At 48.0% G+C, this 16,417-nt stretch overlaps 1 protein-coding gene across 3 annotated transcripts in view; it reads right to left on the bottom strand.

Annotated features, from left to right (window-relative positions):
* Positions 1-9,472, bottom strand: part of MICU1 (mitochondrial calcium uptake 1) — a 111,020-nt gene extending 101,548 nt beyond the window's left edge. For 2 of the 3 annotated variants that reach the window (XM_082486485.1, XM_082486487.1), the window contains exons 1-2: positions 9,448-9,472; positions 8,176-8,245 (exon numbers count right to left, since the gene is read on the bottom strand). The gene's annotated coding sequence lies outside the window, so the exon portion shown is untranslated. Of the gene's footprint in view, positions 1-8,175; positions 8,246-9,248; positions 9,385-9,447 lie in introns of those variants that run through there. The other variant, XM_082486486.1, reaches the window with a different exon arrangement.
* Positions 9,473-16,417: the final 6,945 nt, after the last annotated feature.

Raw genomic sequence — 16,417 nt, forward strand, 5'->3', positions numbered from 1 at the left:
GTACATGCAGCTGGCAAGATGGAAAAGCCTAAAGCCTCATGTATTTGTAATTTAGCATTAAAAGTGTTAGCGTCTTTGACATCCAGGAAACCCACAAACCCATTAGGAAAGCACCGCTTCCGATCTGATACATGATGGGCATCATTCAAACTGAGGACAACACTTTAAAAGAAGAAAGGCAAAGTTATTTCAACAGCCATATACATTCTGGCTTGATGCGGACATTTTATTCCCCCAAACAACGACCCTCTGTCCGCTAATCTGTTTTGCAAGGAAAGTCAGAAAGCCTCTCCGCTTCTCCCCCTCCGCCACATCCAGAGCATCCGCAGTCCAGCTCTGGAATTTTTCAGTGCACATAAGAATCAGCACATCCCAACTCTCTTGCATCATTTTTCAGATTCCAAAAGAACAGAATAAAAAGACTTGCTCCTATTTTCCCATCACCCTAATCAGCTGATGGTTTCAAGACTGAAAGCACTACGTAGCCCAGCCCAGCGAAAAGGGACTTCTTCACACTTGGGTACCCCACAGCACTGAACTTTTTGGCCTTTTTGGCAACCCAGAACAGCCTCAGATTTTAAGATGAAACACACTTAAAGCAGCTTTTTGATGTCAAAGCTGGCCTTGGTGGCACAAGCATCTGAGAGAGAGAACAGTAACAGAATAAGCTGATGGGTGTTTAATTTTTAATCAGAGAAGGGTTCACAGACACTTTTTATTTGAACAGTTTTACTAGGACATGGTAAGCTTGCACATTAGTGCAAAATGTCAATTGTAAATTTAAATGAAAATTATTGTTATGTAGTAAGACCCTCTCAAAAAGATTTGCATTTATGAGGCATTGCTTAGGCTTAAAGACTTTCTGCCGGGACTGGCTGAGAAGGAGTCACTAAGAACTGGATGAGCTTTCTGGAGCTGTATGTTTATTAAAAAGCAAAGTTTGACGTTGCCAGAGTGCACCAAGACATCCTGATCCAGCAGCCGCTGGCAGAAAATTCCTCACCTATTTCCATCTCGGTCCCTGACTGTCAGTTATACTTCAACCCCTGCTCACTGAAGGCAGTGACTTCAGCTCCAGAAGGTGTGGGGGTGCCCTGAAGCAGCGAGCCCAGACACAGAAGAGCACAGAGTCTCAGCTCCCAGCTCTCCTGTCTCCATCTTCAAGAGGATTATTGGGAAGAGGGGAAGGAAAAAAAAAAAAAAAAAAAAAAATCGCAATTTTTTGGAGGAAGAAGTACAACAAATCCAATGGGAGGGAAAAGTCAAGACACAAAGAAAAGGGCAAAGTAATCAGGAGAGAAGTTTTACCATTAACACTAATATATACTTAAAATAATCTGAGATACATAAACCTTGGCGGGGAAAAAAACTCTTAACATCAAGCCTGCCTCCTCTAAGATTAAGTTACTAATTTTGACTTCTCTTCCCCCCAGTTCTCCATACTTTCCATTTACAAACTGGTACCAGGAAGAGATATTTGTACAAGGTTAATTCATACAAAAGGTGCCTGGAGGTGGATTCCAGTTACTAAGGCATCTGGATCTATTCCTTCCCCCATTCCCAAGAGAGACCGAACTGCTCCTGCTCTTTTTCCCTCCTGTAACTCCCAAATTTTCACCTTACCCAGAGCAATTTTCAGATAAAGGATTACTCACATTACTGAAGTTATTAGCTTACTAAGATGCATAAATCAGTTTTGGGAGTGAAAATGAAATCTAGCAGCAAAAGTAATTTCTTCTCAGGTATGAGATCGGGGCAATATTTAATCACATTAATTTCACCAGAGAGGGGAACCACATTTGTTTCAGAGCACAATTCAAATTGATCGAGAGTCTATGAAGCATCAATCCATAACACACTGCCAGGTCTTTAGCAAAAACCTAAGACGTAGCCTTGCAATTTCTTTTTAACTGTCACTGCGGTAAGGGTTCACCTCTTCTTAGTCCTCAGCCCTGAAAATGCACACTTCCCAAATCTGCAGCTCTCTCACTACACCCAGTCATCACTTGTCCTCCCCCTGGGGATGACCAGTGCTGTCCCTCTAATAGCCAGGATTTAATATTAACCTTCACCCTGTTCTGCACGCAGCTGCTCTTAAAGCCACGCTATTGCATTTCATAACATGTTTAAAAATTCAGTCTAATATTGCACTACCAACAACACACTTTGGTGTTCTGCAATCACCTCGCCATTAACATGGCTTATTTAGTCTAACGATTTACCGGGATGATATCCATTAAGACTCCATTATTTATGCCATCCTCATCTCACGAGTTACTTTATTCTGCCAAATTGATCCATTTTGCATCATAAGACACCAAGTGAAACTAAAACAGCAAGGTGAAATCCAACTTGTTAAACTACCACTTTTACACACAGGCGCTCTTCTCAGTTTACTACACGCGTCCTTACTATTAGCTAGATTTAAATTAAGAGAAATGTACGTTTCTCTGTTACTATCAGTTGGTTTAATCCCTCCTCAGCCCACTTTCAAGCTCCACATACCCACACTTGGGCTCTCACTGCTTGAAAACAAGTAGTGTGCTAGGAACTGTGGATCATCCTGAGATAGCAAATACTACATGGAAGAAATAACCATCTCTCTTCAGACTGTACAAGCTGCCCATGTGGGTCTTTACCGAGTCTGCTGCCACAGGAGCTTTGCCTTGGACTCAAGCAACGCTGGCCAGATAAGAGTCATAAACCCCAAACGCTACTGTGCAGAGTCTAGATTAAAACAGACACAACTGAAAATAATTTTACCAATCTTCAGTGCTAAGTAGAGATGATGATGCATTGTGAGGATGCATACAAGACTTTCAATTTAGCTTTAATAAAGCATTATAAATAATTGAGTTATAATTACTAAGTATGTGTTCAGTAGCTAACTTGGTCTTCCCTTGGAAAGCAAGACAGGAGTGTTTACTCGCTGGGGAAGGATCTTTGCCCACTCGCCTTCGAATATTTAAAGTCTATTTAGGATAAAGACTTTGGTGCCAACTAAAATGGCAGAGGCAGCATCGCTTGGCAAGCTCAATAGCAACCCCCCACCTAACCTGCTGAGTCGCTAGAGGACTTCTGAGCAGATGCAACCACCACAAACTGCAGCTTTTGAGAAACAAATGAAAAATGAGCATACCCAAACAAATGAAACCAGTTACATCTGTTGCAGCAGCACTGAAAATAGCACCTTCAGCAAGGGTAAAATATTTGCCTGCTACTTCAGACAGCCAGTCTCCAGCGATGCACCATAGGTTTTTAAGGGGCAACTATAATCTTCCACAGAAACAAATGTTAAATGACACTTTTTTCTGGTTAAAGTTTTCCTTTCCCCTCCTCCCCTCAAAATGCAGCCTGTTCTTTGGGCTTTTCTACCTAGAAAACCCCAGCACTGACCAACTCCCTAGCAGCATCTCCATAGAAGCCAGAGGTAATTAGTAGATCTGTAAAAACAAAAACCAAGAAAAAAAAAACCCAAAAATTTATCTCGCCCCTTGCTCTGGATAATGACCCTGTTTCATGAGCCACCTCTATCTTAATCAGTCCAATGTGAAATTTTCTTTTTCCAATCACTATTACCAAATAATCAGGCTGTTTGCAAACCAGCCACACTAGCAGGTGCACCAGAGCAGAGGCATTTTTGCAGGAGGGGAAAAAAATGACACCGATTTGAGAAGCAAAGGTTTGTCAGAAAGGTTCGTCGGGGGCGGGGGGGGCGGAGAGGAGAAAACATAACACTTTTGCTTTTTCTGTAGAAAGTTATGGCCAGCAGGAATACAGCTGCCTGACCTGAGTGATTTAACTTGCCTTGTACCATCTGTGCCAATGGGATGCGATTTTCCTGAAGATTCCTAACTTTTGCACCAAATAGAAAGACCCTCCTTGAAGCTCCTGCCCTTTCTCCAGCTGACAGCCACCTACCTGTGCATACCTTACAAGAACAAACAAGCAAAAAAAATCAGAGCAGTTAAAAGTAGATTTAAGAGGTATTTATGGCTTACTTTGCACCAAGAAAACTGGTGTTAATTCGTACTGAATATGTGACTCATAAGAAAATAACACTAGAAGAGAAAAATGTAAGTAGTCTGAGGAGAAAGCAAAAGCCTCACTAGGCTGCGAAGGTGGCGATTCAACAGGCTTGACTTATCTGCAGACACACATCCAGCTCAAGAAGACAACAAATTTCTTTTTGGAGGTAGACAGGCAGCCAATCATCGCAAAATTCGACATGATGAAGTCTGTACCTCTTTTCCTCTCTGACAAGGAGGAAAAAGATTTGTGAACTTGAATTTGAATATCACCGTATGGTAATTTCCCCCTTTCCCATTCTGTCTTTTAAAGAGAAGCATCACCTACCCCAGCCACGGCCACTCGCTTCTTTAGAAAATACCTCCCCTGCCTGAAGCACCACACTTAGATGGCACATATCCAAAGAAATTTTAACTAAAAATCTTACTGAAACAAAAAAGTTACAGCATCTGCGTTCCATCTACCAGATGGTGATTTCTTGGGAATTCAAGAGAAGAGCGCCGGTTCCTCCCAAAAAGAGGAAAAGCAAGTCTGAAGCGCTGCAGTTGCTTTTCCAGCAACACAGTATTGCATTAGCTTGAACTGCAGAGAGAAAAAAGAATAAGGATAAGCCTGGCTAGGGCCTTGTGCTTTTATAACGTGACCTGAGGAGCTCACTTTCAGCATGAAAAAGCCAGCAACAAATATTTGACTCCATCCACGGCAGCCAGGCAGATAGCACACACATGCTCAGGCGCTAATCTGGAGCAAACACCCCACTGAGCAGAGGACCAGATGAGTCATGGTGCCTGACCACTACCACCCACCACCTCCCTCCCTCCCTGCAGCCACGAAACCAAAAAGCAAGATATTCATCAGCGGATGGAGGAGTTTTACCTTGCACTCCACCAAAACTTCAGCCAACAGGGAAAAAAAAAAAAAGAGGATTATTTTATTGAAATAGCAACCTTAAAAGCACACGATAAAAGCCATAGCTACAGACTGTAAGAAGAGGTGTTAAAAAAACTAAACCACCAAAATCTCCTCATATCAGTGCTAGATGGGGGCAAACTCCAGGGCAGCTCCAATGGACAGCAAGCCTGGTGCACACATGCACACACAGAGCATCCAATACAGCAACAATCCTCTTGTTTTCTTTAACAGCAACTGGCATAAGGCAGGCGTCAATTCTTGCAGATCTTCCTTGTGTTTGTATCATAGCTAAGATTCTAGTGAAAAAAATACAACTACTCTTCTAGCTCTTGAAGCAAAAATGCCAGAGACGGAAAGTTTGCATCAAACTAATGAAAACACAGATGTTAAAGTGGTGGTACATAGTACAACTAGTCTATACAGACACTGGGTCTGATTTCGATGTTGCCATAGACCGGCTTTGTCTGCCTCACATACTAACACACTGCAAATTACAAAGCTACACAGATTCCAGGGTCTCCTGTTTCAAGCACAGGTCAGCTGCAGCGTTGCTCATCTCAAATCATTATCTTCTTTCTTGCTACCTACATGAGGATCTTGGATCTCATTTCAAAGAGCTATACACTCTAACAGTAACAGGAAAACCCAAGAATTTGAGCTCTAGAGACCCTGGAGACTTAACAGAAAACCACACACACCAGATAAGCCAAATATTTTCTATTTAAAAAACACAAAGAGAAAACCATTACATTAAGCCACTGATTTGTTTTGCAGCAGGTAAAGGAAGGGTGACAAGCTGTGACAGACTGCAGGGACAGAAAAGTAACCATGTAATGAATCAAAGGCTGTTTATGCAAAGCATTTAGGGCCACACATTCCCAGCTATTCTAAACCAGCACAAACAGCTGGCCTGCCCCCAGCTATGTATTCCCATCTTGTGCCAAACCCAGGACAAAATTCCCAGTGACAAGGATCAATGCTTTTGCTCGCTTTACCTCCTCCTGCCCCACATCACCAGTAGCGCCACCCCAGACAAGAGGATCTCTTCACACGGCAGTACTGCCAACTCCAAGCAATGGTGGGACTGCAGTTAAAAGCTGCTCTCGACAGAGGTTAAATCCAGAATGCATGAAAGGAAATTCCATGGCAAGTTTCTCTAGTGAGAAGAAAAAAAAAAAAGCCACTGCACTCACAGACAAGGTAGCAGGCAAAGATAACCCAGAATTTACTAGCCAAAGACTTTTCAGATAACGCAGAAGCCGCAGTAAAACAATGCATGATCTGAACAGTCAAGCTGTCTATTTTTTCTATTTTGTAGTATCTTAAATCTTTCACTAAGGGGCAAGCCTGCCAAAGACTTTTGGATGGTATGTGCTTAGGCGGACAAAGTGCATTTCGACTCAGACTTGCTATGAGCCCTTGCGTTTTTTACTAGAAGCGTCAAACACATCACCTTAAAGAGACATATAGGCATCCTCCTCATTAAGAGGTAGCCATGCCAACTGCAACACACCTTTCTCAAAACCGTTCTGCTTTAAAAGAAGTCAAAATATTCTTCTCAAAGGCATACAACACTGCCTACAATACTCAACAACCCTGGGTAATTGTTTCCTCCTGAATTATCTCAAACAGCATCATCACACCCGAAGTCACATCTACACCAACATACTTTTTCCTCTAACACCCCTGCGATTTCCCATCAGGAACACACAACATCTGGAAAATCAACAAATAAGGTTTTTATTGTGGTAAACGAGTATCCTCAGCCCTACTGCACTGAAGTGTGTTAAAATACTGTGCACCAGCAAGGCCACTGCAAACTTGGGGGGAATAAAACAAGTATTTCTATATCCCAGTTTGGTCCGTTTCAAGGAACGTTACTGCAGCAAAAGGAACAGCACGCAGCAGTGTGTTCTTATAATAAACCTAACACGATCGCTACAGAACTTATTTTGTTCAAGAAACAGAAAAACAGTTGTTTCCACATTCTAGATCTAAACACAGCTGATGGCTCCCTCAAATATCACTTCAAAAATGTTATGCTGATGGTATACTGCTTCAAAGCATTTCTGAGACTTTAAATGATTTGCAAGTCTTACAGTTCGCCCTACTAAACTGCCCGAGGACAATGGTACAATCTCTCCTCAGAAAACAATACCGCGAGCTTACCCAGGAACCTGACTTCTCAGCCCGAGTGTCACAACTGGAACCTATACAGAGAAGTTACACAAAGACTAATAAGGCATGGGGAGCTCCAGAGAGCCCCCAGTAGGCAGACATTAATGATGTAAGCAAGGCACACCACTCTTTTTACTCCAGAGCATGAAATTTCAACTTCCAGGAAGCATAACAAATATCACAAACGTTTCTACAGAAAACAGGTGATTTGGAGCACAAGCTGGTTCCACATGTAAACAAAGAACAGGGGTTACATGAGCTTAAGCTTACATTCAGCTTACTGCTGAATACACACATTATATTCTTTTTAACATACCAGAAATTTTCTGAATATCAGAAAATTTAGGAGGATGATTATAAGCCACAGGACACTCCATGCCCTCTTCTGGCAGCAGCTGTATTGGCTAAAGAAGCTGCTGCCTGAAAGTGGTGGCTGCCAGGACGTTCTCCAGAGTCCCAGAGAAATGAGCAGTGATGACACTAGAACATATTTGTCTCGTACCCCTGTGTTGGCCAAGAAATGCTTTGTTGCTCCAGATGGACAAGCCCACACAGTTTAAGCATCTTTAGTTAGTTTTGGTTGGTGAGTTTTTTTTAAAGATACCTCCCTACGTTCAAACAAGTTTTTAATCAGTGCACAGAAATAGAGAGTCACATTGGGGTTTCGGGGTGGGGTTTTTCTAATACATTTTTATGAAAGTTTTTTTTAATATTTTATGAAAAGGCTGTGTTGACAGGAAGCTCCAGGCAGCAGCCTTCTTCCACAGCTTGCCCCCATGCCTGCTTCCCTCCTCCTTCCAAACCACACGGCACTGGCCGAGTCTTGTAACAGAAAAGTCAGCACAACTTTTCACAATGCAAAAAGCCAACCTATTTTCCTACAGCTGCAGGAAAAATCCTAGGTGAACACTTCAGAACAAGAATCATTCCAAACAGGATGGATTTAAGGGTAAATATCAGCCAGATAATTAGTTCAGCAGAGTCAAAAGTACCTGAGAGCACGGCCACAGCATGCTGTGAGTTGCACACCCCAGCAGGCAGCAATACCATCCTTACCTGTAGCTTGCAAGTCAGGCGGTCACAAAGAACACTGGGAATTATTTCTTTGCAATTGCAGGGCTGTGTTCTGAAAACAAGAAACATAATAAAGATTATAACTCTTTGCTGCCAGCAACACACTGCACACAGTCTTCCTTCTGGCAGTCATGCTCTGCATATTAGTGCTTACACATATCGACCTCAGTACTCGCATCTCAGACCATGTGCCAAATAAAGCCAGGAGGAAAAGGAATGGTCATGCAGCTGATTAAAAAAAAAACAAACAAACAACAACAAACCCAGTGAGGCCTTTACTTTAACTCACGTTTGAGCTGGCACTCAAGTTTCTAGAAGAGAAAGTCTCAAAAAATCCTGCCTTGTTTGACCTATCCACCCCTGGTCAGCAAACCCCACTAAACAGACTCAGATTTACCGCCTTTCCCAAGCGGCTCATTAAACTAAAGGCAAATACGGTACAGATAAATCATGTTGTGATAAAGATCAGGCCTTTCTACACTCTCAGTGGTTTATTAAGCCAAATTCACCCTAAAGGTTCTTCCAAAGACAAACTGCATATCAAATACAGTTTGGCCGTTCAGTGAAGTTAAAGCTGTTTAACAAACCGCTAATAACAAAAATTGCTTTGACAGCAGCTATAACATACAGCAATAATTCACACAGCCCCGGCAGCGCCACAAGCAATCAAATACAGCAACAAAACTACACCAAAACTGGGGACTCGGCTCCTCAAACCGCATGAGAGCTCCCCAAAACACTCCTTGCAGGCCCCCCCCTTGGCCCAGGCACACCGCGGGGGGGGGGGGGTTCTTCCTTCTCCTGGGGCTTTCCCAGCAGGAAAGCTTGAACACGGGAATGGAGGCACAGACCCCAAGGTTTACTTCATAGGCAAGAAATTATCATCTTATTGAAGGTGCCCGAGGGAAGGAGAAGCCATAACACAGCACCCCGAGTCCCCTGTGACCCGGAAAGCTTGGGTTCCCCGGGCGGCAGCTCTCCCTCAGCCCTTAGGCCTGGCCCCCCACCTCAGCCCCCGGGCCCCCCACCTCAGCCGCCGGGCCCGGGCCCCTCACCTCAGGGGCTGAGCTCCCCTCTGAGACCCTTGGGCCTGGGCCCCCCCCTCAGCCCGTTTCACGATGAGGACCCGCCTACGCGCCCACAGCCCCGCCAGGGCGCGGGGAAGGGAAGGGACGGTCCAGCCCGAGCAGAGTCGCCGGGCCCCACCGCCGGCCGCGGGAGAGCAAGCAGGATCCCCCTCCCCGCCCCGTTTACCTCAGCCCCGCCGCCGGAGCGCACACAGGCCCCGCCCCCCGCGGTCGCGCTTCCGCGGGCGGTGGCACGCCGGGAGAGGGCGGGGCCTGGGGCGGGAGGGGCGTGGTCTGTGCCGGAGGGGCGGAGCCTGTTGCCGGAGGGGCGGGGTCTGAGTCGAGGGGGCGTGTCCTGAGACAAGAGGGGCGGGGCTTGGAGCGGAGGGGCGGGGCTCCTGCGGCGCTCGGGAGCCGTATAGGGTCCGAGGGGTCGGTGTCAGGGGTCTGAGAGGCGTCTATACGTGTCCTGGAAGGCCCATGTATAGGGTCTCAGGGTCCTATATACAGGTCCTGAAAGTACTGCATGTAGGGTCTTGGGGACCTATATGCGTAGGTCCTGAAATGCTTGTGTGAGGAGCGTTTCTATAGGTCCTGTATATAGAGTCTGAGGGGGCTTGTCTATAGGGCCTGAAAGACCTGCGTGGGGGGTCTCAGGGGCTTATATTTAAGGTCTGAAAGGTCTGTATATATGGTGTCAGAGGCTTATATATAGGTCCTGAAAGGCTTGTGCGTAGGATCTGAGGAACGTATCTGTAGGTCCTGAATGAGGTCTGAGGAGCTTCTATATAGGGTCCCAGGGGCTTATATATAGGTCCTGAAAAGGGTCTCGGGGTGTTTATAAATAGGGTCTGAGCAGCCTGTATAAACAGGGCCTGAAAGGGTCTACACACAGGCCCTGAGGGGTCTATACGCAGGGTCTGAAGTACCTATGTGTAGGTTTAAGGCACCAGCGTAAAATGTCCGGGGCCTAAAGCAGCCGTCTATAGGGTCTGTGGGGGCTGCAAGCTCTTGGCCATTCCTGCCCTACTCTATTGAATCTCCCCAGTTTTATTTCTGCAATGGGTAATTCTTCATTCTCTCCCCCCCAGGCAGGCACTTCGCACGCCGGAGGGGCTTCCCGCTCGCCCCCGGCCGTACCTGGAGCAGACGGGCCGTGGAGGTGCCCTCAGCACTGGAAAGTGTTCTGAGACATCTACAAACCCAGCACAGGCTCTTCCGTCACTGTAGGAACACAGAAAACTTGATATTTCAGGTCCTGAACGCTTAAACTGCAAGTTCCTCAGCAGTATATGAACTGAACTGCTTTCTCGTGCCTTTTTTTTTTTTTTTCACCTGGTGAGTATGGTTGAGAATTTCTGTGTGTTTCCGATCATAATTCACTTCAAAAACCGAAGGGATTGTCTTCTGAGAAGTGCGTCTCCTGAGTAGGTCTGGCTGGGCACCGTTAGCCTCCTATTTCTGCCTGGGTTTCCTCCCTAGGCCACTGGATTTACAAACAAAACCTTCATGGGAGGGTTTATTTTTCCCATTGACCGTACTATTTACAAAACACTAGGGGAAATATTTCCACTGGGCTGCCAGCTACAAAACCTCCCACCGCCATAAACTTCTCAGACACTGGGGAGGGCGGGGAAGGGCTGCGGATGATGCCCACGGATTGGGAAACCTCTCCTTAATCAAGGTGGAGAAGGTATCTGTGTCCTGCTGCAGCACCTCCTCCGTACGCTGCCCGCAGCGCTCCTCCCCGAAGGGAAGGGGCTGTGGGATGCATGGATGTGGAACCTGGGGGGAGAGAAGCATCAGGAGAGAGAGAGAGGAAAGGGAGGAAGGGAAAGGAGAAGAAAAAAGGAAAGGAAAGGAAAGGAAAGGAAGGAAAGGAAAGGAAAGGAAAGGAAAGGAAAGGAAAGGAAAGGAAAGGAAAGGAAAGGAAAGGAAAGGAAAGGAAAGGAAAGGAAAGGAAAGGAAAGGAAAGGAAAGGAAAGGAAAGGAAAGGAAAGGAAAGGAAAGGAAAGGAAAGGAAAGGAAAGGGAAAGGAAAGGAAAGGAAAGGAAAGGAAAGGAAAGGAAAGGAAAGGAAAGGAAAGGAAAGGGAAAGGAAAGGAAAGGAAAGGAAAGGAAAGAAAAGAAAGAAAAGAAAAGAAAAGAAAAAGAAAGAAAAGAAAAGAAAAGAAAAGAAAAGAAAAAGAAAAGAAAAGAAAAGAAAAGAAAAGAAAAGAAAAGAAAAGAAAAGAAAAAAAAGAAAAGAAAAAGAAAAAGAAAAGAAAAGAAACAAGAAGGGAAGGGAAGGGAAGGGAAGGGAAGGGAAGGGAAGGGAAGGGAAGGGAAGGGAAGGGAAGGGAAGGGAAGGGAAGGGAAGGGAAGGGAAGGGAAGGGAAGGGAAGGGAAGGGAAGGGAAGGGAAGGGAAGGGAAGGGAAGGGAAGGAAGGAAGGGAGGGAGGGGGAGGGGAGGGGAGGGGGGGAGGGAGGGGAGGGGAAGGGGAAGGGGAAGGGAAGGGAAATTACATATGTGGCACATTTCCATGTGGAAACACTCCCCAGAGTGGTTTCATCTTCTACCAACACTATGAAGATGCCTGGATCCTGGATGCAGCATCCCGTCCTGCATTCCCTGAAAACCAGTGACCAAACTGGTGCTTTGGGAGCTGGGAGAGGGCACAGGGACAGAGGGGACACTTCCGAAAATAAAAGTCACCGGGTCTCATCAACAACCGAGATTTGGGGGAATAAGAGCTGCTCCCCCAGGACAGAACGATGCCACAGAGTCCCCATCCCAAACGGTTCCCGTGGCAACAGGGGAACGTGGTATTTTTTAGCCCTTGCTCAGGTGAGACAGTCCCAAAAAGTAAACTTGGAGGCTGATTTTTGAACCGAGGAAGAGATCCTAGCAAACCCAGAGGAGGGATGCTGTTTTTTCCGGAGTCGTGGGCAGGCACGTCAGCTCCTGGGGCTGTGCCCGGCGGCTCAGGAATGGGATGGCAGCAGGAAGGGAAAATGAGAAAGGCACGCCTGGGTCATGTGCACCTCGGCATCTAGATCAGAGGGAGGATTTGCTGCTGGGGAGGCTAATTTTAGGTATTTTAATTTTAGTTGCTTCCAGATGCCTCTTAGGCTGGCTCTCTTCAGGCTTTAATGAACCCCCATTAAAAAATACATTTTCCGGAGGCATAAATAGACAGCGATTGCTCTTCAGGAACACGGGAGGCTGCTGGATCCCAGGGAGCCCTGCCACTGCCCTGCTGCAGTGAAAATACTTCAGCCGTTCCTAGGACGAACCTTTCGGCCGGGCGTAAGGTGATGCCAGAGAGACGTGGAGGGGCGACTGTGGGGCTGGGGCACGGCGGCACGAGGAGGTCTGACCATCATTGATGGAGACACTGGTCCCCACAAGGACATGGGAAGAGAACCACCCCGCGGCGAGCGAATCCTGGCGTGTTTGGGTAATTCGGGGTTTATTGTCGAGGCCCTGCGATGGGACAAGGACTGTTGTCCTGCCCAGCCCAGGGGCATTTCCCCATCATATCTTATTCCACCACGAGCGGCCATTGCGGTGCTTACGGAAAACGGATGGTGCCAGTTTCTTTATCAGCAGGTAGACTTTGCCCCCTGATTTCACAGCCACGCTGTCTTATCTGCATTAGTCTGAAAGCACCAACCTTTCTTCTAAATAAAAGGAGATAAGATGCACTTGGACCCCGGGGTCCTCTCGAATTTCCTCATCCACCCGTGCCCGACACGCCTGCAGGATTTTGCATGTGCATTGACCTCCGCCTGTGGGGTTTTCCAAGTATCATAGCCCCAGACATCTACAGGAATAAAATAGAGTAAATCGTAAATTCAAATAACCCTAAAAAAGTGATGTGCCCATAGACTAAGAGACCATTAGGGTTTTTCTTTTGTTCCTAGCTGGTTTATTTAATCCGAGCACTTTGGGGCTTGCTCAGGCCTGAGCCAAAGTGTTGGGTTTGCCTATGGCTCATCGCGCACTCGCTTTCTCTTAAATCAGTCTTTTATTTGCAGGAGGACAGCATCCATACCTCCGTCAGCAGTGTCGGGATGGTTGATGGTCAGCTTTCCACTTCAGTCTTTCCCAACGGCAATAATATTAATTGCGAATGCTGGCGTGCTTTTCCCCATCAATTCTTTTCAGGAGCAGCTTTCCAATATTCAGCCGGCTGTAATTATAAGCACCAGGAGAAAGCCTCATCAAATACATTATTTTATTTAGGTTTTCCAAAACTGGGAGATGCTTCCAGCAGGGTACCAGGAGCTGTTTGACTTAAAAAGATGGGGTTTCATTTTGGTGCTGATATCCTCGCCCCTTTCGCCCCCTGCACTATTGAGAAGCCGTTCCCTGCCGGCTAGTTTAATTGCACGGGGTATTGATCTTGGGGCTCGCGTTTAATTCCCATTTCTATGCGTTGTAATGAGTGCCCACATGCTCAGCACAGGTTCGCTAATGAATTAATGAGCTTTCTGCTGCCCTCGGCCTTTGCTCGCAGCCCGTCTTCCCCCACCTCTGTCAAACACTCCTTGGAAATGTTTAAACTCTGCCTAAAATATGACTTCAGGTGAACACTTCCAGCTCCTCTTTAAATAGAAATAAATATCTAAATATAAAATATGAATGGCTGGAGGAGTAGGGAATGGGAGAGAGCAGTTGCGGCAGGTTTGGCAGCTTGCGGTCTGCTGGACATGCCCGTCCCTGCCCTCCCCTGGAGCTGCCGGCACTGAGCCCCCCGAGGAAACCCCATGGGGAGGGCAGCATGGGCTCATCCTAAACATGTCCCCGCTCACCCAGCCAAAAGAAAGCATTGGATTGGGTAGTTTATGGCATGAAGAGGTGGCTCTGCCCCAAAGCGCTGCCGGAGCTGCATCCTCTGCCGTCCCTGGGGACCTTCCCCATTCTGGGGACTTCCTTCCTCCTCCTTTCCTGCCTTTCTAATCTCCCTTTTCCAGCTCCTCTGGGCTGCATTAACCCCACTTTTGCCATTTTGAGGCTTTTTATGCCATTGTGTGGGGACGCTGCAAACTGTCCTGGAGAGAGGCTGATGTCCCTGAAGAGGGACACCCCGGCTGTGGTCCACGCGTCAGCTCTTTGGCTGAGATGTGCGCAGGAGCATCTTCTGGTGTGGATGTTCTCGGGGTCATCGCAGAGGGCTGTGCTGCACAAAATCCTTATTTTAAAGCCCTTTTCCTCCCGCTGTCAATTTTTGATGTGGAAGGAGAGGGAAATAGAATGAGCAGCGGCTGAGCAAAAGTTCGATCGGCTCTGAGCAGTGGCGCTCAGAGCAGCTGCTGCAATAGGTCTCCTTGATCTTGGAAGAAAAAGCAAATAATTGTTGAAGTGCTACGCTGGAAAGACCACAGGTAAATCCTTCCAGAAGGACACAGTCAAGACTCGATGGCTCCAACCAACAAAAAGAAGGAAGAGAAAACCCATCCCTGCAGGAAAACCCAGCCAGAAATGAGGATTGAGGTGGAGGACTGCTCAGGGATGAGCTGTGTGGCTCCAAAATGATGTTGCTTGGGCAAAAGCTGGAAACAACCCTTCAGCATCTGAGTGGATGAGAAGGCAGGACTTGGGGAAGGCAGACCTGGAGGGAGGTGGGGATGGAAGGAGGAGGGCACCGGTGTGTTGCAGTGATGTGGGCGGTGGCTGAAGTATATCCGTGTCACCCCATCACCCAGTTGTGCTTCCCTCTGTATTTTTACCACCCTTTGTGGTGAACAAGGGTGGTAAATAACAGCCGGAGTCTCTCAGCCCACGTGTTCCTGATGCTTTCGGCAACCTCTAGCCTTGTCACAGTTTTCTCCCCATAAATTTCCAGTGACTCTCCTTTCCTGCACATCCTCCTCTCCTCACCTCCCAGGAGAAGGTGCGTCCCGATCGCTCCACACAGTGAGGAACCAGGCTCCTCCACTTCAAAAAATATTAATAACACAGGATCCCAGCTGCTTTTAAGCAAAGGCACTTCGTTTCAGTCCCAGCCATAACGATGTCGCTGCATGTGGGAACTGCTTGTGCATTAATATTTTCTAAGGCCCCATTTTCTAACGAGCAATTCTGGGGCCACTTCCAGTAATAAAAGTGATAGGCTTGTTTCCCTTCCGGACTATTCCTTCCCAGGAATTAAAAAGGAGCCGCTGGCAGTATTGTAATGGCCGAAGGGAAAAGTCTTTTCAAAGAAAAATAATCCAAGTAAATCACCTTTCAGGAAACAACTGAGCACACACCGCTTATTTAGCCCAGATGCTGCAAAGTCTACGCTGGCAGCCCAGCCCACCACGTATATATGTACATCTCTCACTCTGCAACATATATATATATATATAATCTTCTTTTTATACCATTCATGGAAACTGCCATGGGGGAGGGATGCCGGTTTGGCCCAGCACCCCAAATCCCTCCACCTCCCCCATGCTCCCTCCCCCCAGAGCCATGGTGGTACCTTTGCGGCCTTCCTTGCTTCCCCCTGCCCCCCTGCACCCCCTCCCCTAGTGCACCCCACCTCCTGCACCCGCTCCCCTCGGGCACCCTCTCCCCGCTGCACCCCATCTTCCTGCATCCCCTCCCTGCTGCACCCCACACCCCCTGCCCGGTGCACCCCATCTCCCCAGTACACCCTGTCTCTCCAGTGCACCCTGTCTCCCTGTACCCCCTCCCCGGTACACCCCATCTCCCCACACCCCATCTCCCTGGTACACCTCACCTCTCCGCACCCTCTCCCCAGTACACCCCCGTTTCCCCAGCGCACCCCGTCTCCCCGGTGCACCCCATCTCCCCGCACCCCCTCCCCGGTACACCTCGTCTCCCCGCACCGTCTCCCCACCCGCTCCTCGCTTTGGCTCCGCCCCCGGGAGGGTGACCCCGCCCCTTCCCCGCCGGCCCGGCCCCGCCCCTCCCCTCCCCCTCCGGCCCCGCCCCGCGGGCGCCGAGGAGTTTCCTTGCCCTCAAGCCCGAGCGCGGCCCCGCCCACCACCGGCAGGGGAGGGAACGCAGCGACCAATCGCCTCTCCGGACAGGGCATCCGCGCGGCGCCCATTGGCGGCCACGGCCTGGCTTGACGAGCTCCGATTGGCTGCCGCTGCCGGCCGGCCCCGCCCCCCCGCTCCCCCCCCCCCCCCGCCCGGGCGGCAGCAGCAACCGCCGCTGCC

This window comes from Vanellus vanellus, assembly GCF_965231255.1.
Source record: "Vanellus vanellus genome assembly, chromosome: 7".
In the NCBI taxonomy this organism is placed as follows: Eukaryota; Metazoa; Chordata; class Aves; order Charadriiformes; family Charadriidae; genus Vanellus; species Vanellus vanellus.